We start from the raw sequence: 5,236 nt of genomic DNA on the forward strand, positions 1-5,236 counted from the left end.
AATTGAAATATTTAAAAATTGTTTTAAGATATCATTTATTTTTACATTTTAAAATGTTTTTTTAAAAAATAATTTTTTTGTGTTTTTATTTTTTTTTAATGTGCCAATATCAAAAATATTTTTTTCAAATATAAAATACTTTAAAAATTAAAAAATAACCATTATTAATTTCAAACACCAACAAAATTTCAAGAATTTTAAGCCAAAACAAAAAGAAAGTTTCACAAATAAATATACTCGAACATAATGATTAATATCAAAACCTTGATGAAGGTGCTTGCAATGTTAAGTGCATCACCATTTTTAAGTAAGAACTCATAATAATTTCTCACAAATCCCTGTATATAAGAGGACTTCTAACCTATGTTGCATCTATAAGATTTTAAAATAAACAATTTAGGGTGATTGGCAGTGTGGTTATAGTTGTTTTTTAACATATTTTTCACTCAGAAAAATATTAAAAAATTATTTTTGACATCAGTGTATTAAAATGATAGAAAAACACCCAAAAATATTAATTTAAAGCAAATAAAAAAATTCAATTTTTTTCAAAAATATTCTGGAAATGCAAAAAAAACTAGACATCAATGACAATTTTGTAAAAGGAAAAAGCAAGGAGAAACAATATGATGTTTGACATGCTTTCTATCTCTTTCTCTAAGACCTTATGTTTGCTCAACAATCCATGCAAATAAATTAACAAAAAAAAGAATGAGTTGAGGTCAATAAGCTTATCAACAAGCATCAATGCTTGCATATTCCATCTGTATGCAATCAAGCACTTTTTATTGCCAATCACTCATTGGTTTTGGCATAGAAAAGACTCACAACTTGATAAGCAACATCTTTTAACTTAGATTTCTAATAAAACATAAGGCTAGAGGCTCAAAGTCACCTTTCGAACATCAGAAATACTGCTACAACCGAGCACATATTCAACTTTTAGCTTTGCTACAAGTCTCTCGACCTCAAATTCAAGAAAAGTAACTTTAAGGTCACTAAAAAAGACATTGAGAGATAGGGGGCATAGTCCACGTAGAGGAGTTAAGTATAAGGCAGTTGTCTACAAAGTAATAGTTTTACTGTTCATTATTGGTGTAGTGTTAGCCTCTATTCATAATCCAAAATACTCCAAATGGATAATATAAATCCATGCATCTGCAATACTAGCCTTGTCACAAACTGTAAATACTAGATAAGGAAACCAATCTAACTATGCTTGCCATATTCCTTCCCCAATCAGATACTGTACAATTTCTTTTACCTTGTCTAATGATTTCTAGACTCAAAAGTCATGTCCATGTATATAGATATAAAAACCCTTTAATTACGCGTGGAAACTGGAATTTGTTGAAGCATTAGAATTGCTTAAACTTATTCGTGCTTATTACTTAGTTGGTTACTCATTATGTTAATAATGCCCTAGCTTGTAGGGTAATCAATTGTTGTTTAAATTTGTCTTAGATGCGGAATTTGTTGAAGCATTAGAATTGCTTAGACTTATTCGTGTTTATTACTTAGTTGGTTACTCGTTATGTTAATATTAATTGTTGTTTAAATTTGTCTTAGATCCACTTATATGTTCTTAAGAGTTGTGAACGTGGAGTTTGTTTTTTTGTTGATATCTTTTTCTTTGTAATAAGCTTATATAAAGCCATTGTGTTTGTAATTCAATAATTTAATCTTTCACAGTCAAAACTTGTAACTTTGTTCTGAGATCCAACATCTGGTATCAGAGCTTCATCATAGAGGCTTGATTGAGTGATTCTAAGAAACTGCAGTTTTTTAAGGAGGTAACAAGAGTAAGAGCTTAGCAACAGTAAGAAGAGTCAGCAAATCTTGGCAACAGAGAACAACAACAGCTTTGTTCAGCTAACAATACCACGATTCTATGGTCATTATGATCATTAGGTCATACTTATAGAAAACTTTCTTAGGTCAAAGGAGTAGTTGGAATTGATAAAGAATGGGATTACTATAACAGCGGAAGGGGTAGAGCCAACAGAGGCACAATAAGAGAGTAATAACGACCAGAATCTGGAAGATTTAAAGGTCAAGACTATCTATTCCAAGCTATAAATAGGACTATTATGGAGACTATACTCAATAAGGAGACTGTGAAGGCTATCTGAGATTCGATGATACTGAAGTATTAAGGCTCTACCAAGGTGAAACGTCCTCAGCTACAAGCTTTGAGGATATAGTTTGAGATTCTTGTCTTGATGAAGGGTGAAAAAGTCGATGAGTATTTTGCTAGGACATTGACCATCGCCAATAAGATGAAGGCTTATGGAGAAAGGATAGAGTTGAGTGCGACCATTGAAAAAAAATCTTAAGGTTAATGACTTTTAAGTTCAATTATATTAAGAAGAGATGCTTCTGATGGTGTATGTGGAGATAAAATCAATTAAAAAGGGAGAATGTATAGTTTCTCAACTCAGGTTGTAGCAACCACACGTGTGGTAACAAGGAGTGGTTTTTTTATCTTGATGAAATGTTCAAACAATTGTTAAAGCTCAAAGATAAATCAAGAATGATGGTTATAGGAAAATGACATGTCAAGCTTCATATAAATAGATTAACTTATGTGAAAACAAAGGTTTATTTTATATCTAAGTTAAAAAATAATCTCTTTAGCATTGGTCAGCTTAAAAAAAAATTAGTTATTCTCGTCTAGCATGGCATGTGTAAGATTTATCATCCTAGAAGAGGTTTAATTGTACAAACACAGATGTTAGCCAACAAAATGTTTGTTGTGCTTGCTTCTATAATCTCTCCAACCTCAACATGTCTTCAAGTTACATCAGAAGGTAACATATAATTGTGGGATTGCTGGTATGGACATTTAAATTCCAAGGGATTGAGGACTTTGCTCTATAAGAAGATGATCAGAAGTTTACCAATGTTCAAGGCTTCATCAAAAGTATGTGGTGACTATATGATTGGGAAGCAACATCGAGAAGCAATGCCAAAGAAAAGATTGTGAGGGACATCTAAGAAGCTTTAACTAGTTTATGTAGATATTGGTGGACCTATCTTACCGAAATCAAACAGTGGCAAAAGGTATATAATCACCTTCATTGATGATTACAATAGAAAAACCTGGGCATATTTTTTATTTGAATAATATGAAGCATTAGTTATATTTAAGAAGTATAAGGTATTTATGGAGAAGGAGATTGGAAATGTGATTTGTTGTTTAAGAATCGATAAAGATAGGGAGTTTACCTTACTTAAGTTCAACAATTTCTATAGCATGCATGGACTTAATGGACAACTTACTAAAGCTTACACCCCGCAGCTGCCGAGAGAAAAAATTATATATAATAAACATGGTATATAGCATGCTATCAGGAAAAAAAGTACTAAAAAAATTATGGCTAGAAGCAATTAATTGGTCTGTTTATGTGCTGAATTAGAGTCCCACTCTAGTTGTCAAAGATGTTACTTCTGAAGAGGCTTGGAGTGGAATAAGGCCTTTTATTGATCATTTCTGTGCATTTAGATGTGTGGTTCATGTTCATGAGCCCGACAATTAAAGAAAAAAGCTTGGTAATAAAAGTTTTAAATGTGTTCTTTTAGGTGTGAGTGAAGTATCGAAAACATATGGGCTTTATAATCTAATTTCAGAGAAAATAGTGGTTTGCAAAAATATTGTGTATATTGAGGATGAGAAATGGAATTGGGGTAAAAGTGCAAAGGAGGTGAAACGTGATGTGTTAAAATGGGAAGGTGATAACAAAGATGCTGATGTTAATGAGGAATAAGAAGGTTTGAAAGATAAGAAAACTAAAGAAACAGATAACTCATCACCAAATGATTTGTCTAAAGAAGCACCACTGGGTCCAAATCAAAGAAGGAGTCGAAGGAAGTCAGCATAGTTGAGAGATTATATAACCAATAAGGGATTATCTGATGAAGATGAGAGGCATAGCCTGATAATCTTTACTTTAGCTGAACATCCAATCATATTTAAGGAAGCATACAAGAGCATGAAATGGAGAAACACAATGGATATGGAGATAGGAGCTATTAACAAAAATGAGACATGAGAATTTACTATATTACCGGCTTGAGCTAAAAGAATAGGTGTGAAATGAGTGTTAGAGATAAAGTTTAATGAAAAAGAAGATGTGGACAAGTATAAAGCTCGACTTGTGGTAAATGGATACTTTTAAAGGCAAGGGATTGATTATAATAAACCATTTGCACTGATGGCTATGTGGAATACAATTAGAATAATTTTAGCTTTTACAACCCACAAAGGTTGGTGTGTTTTCTAGTTGGATGTAAAAAGTGTATTTTTACATGGAGAATTGAATGAGGCAGTGTTCATTGATCAACCTCCAAGTTACAGAAAACAAGGGGAGGAGCACAAGGTTTATAAGCTGAAGAAAGCGTGGTACGAGCTCAAGTAGGCTCCTCGAGTCTGGTACAACAGAATTAGAATATACTTTGCTAAAGAGGGATTCAAAAAATATTTTTGTGACACATATTATTGATAAAATTCAATGACTAGGGATTCAAAAAATATTTTTGTGACACACATTATTGATAAAAGGAAGCCCGAACCGAAAATGATCACCCCTAGTTGAAAGCTTGTTGTATTTGACAGCCACAAGACCTGATCTCATGTATGTTGCTAGAAAAGGAAGCTGTTGATCATGAGTCTCTATGTGGATAATCTTATTTTTACAGGAAATGATGAGGATATGTTCAAGAATATTAAAGAATCAATAAAGAAGGAGTTTCATATGTCTGATCTTGGTAGAATGAAGTATTTTTTAGGTGTAGAGTGGTATAAAATTTGGATGGGATTTTCATATGTCAACTTAAGTATGCTAAAAAGATGCTTGAAAGGTTTGGCATGGAAAGGAGTAATCCTATGAATAATCCAATTGTTCCAAGATATAAGTTGTCAAATAGTGGAAGTGGTGCAGTGAGCATGGATGTTATAGAGTACAAGTAATTGGTTGAAATCAGGGGTGAGCAAAAAAACTGAAAAACTGATTAAACCGAGAAAACTGGAAAAAAAATAACCAAAAAAACCGAACTGAAAAAAAAACCGATTAAACTGATTAAAATTTTGAAAAAACCGGCCGACTCGATTCAGTTTCGGTTTTATAACCAAAAAACCCAAAAACCCGACCAAAACCCGAGCCAAACCGATTTGAACCATTTTTTCCCCTAAAAAACCTAACCGAACCGAAATCGGGTCAAACCGACCGGGTTCGGG

This window comes from Populus euphratica, unplaced genomic scaffold (assembly GCF_000495115.2).
Source record: "Populus euphratica unplaced genomic scaffold, PopEup_1.0 scaffold2.1, whole genome shotgun sequence".
In the NCBI taxonomy this organism is placed as follows: Eukaryota; Viridiplantae; Streptophyta; class Magnoliopsida; order Malpighiales; family Salicaceae; genus Populus; species Populus euphratica.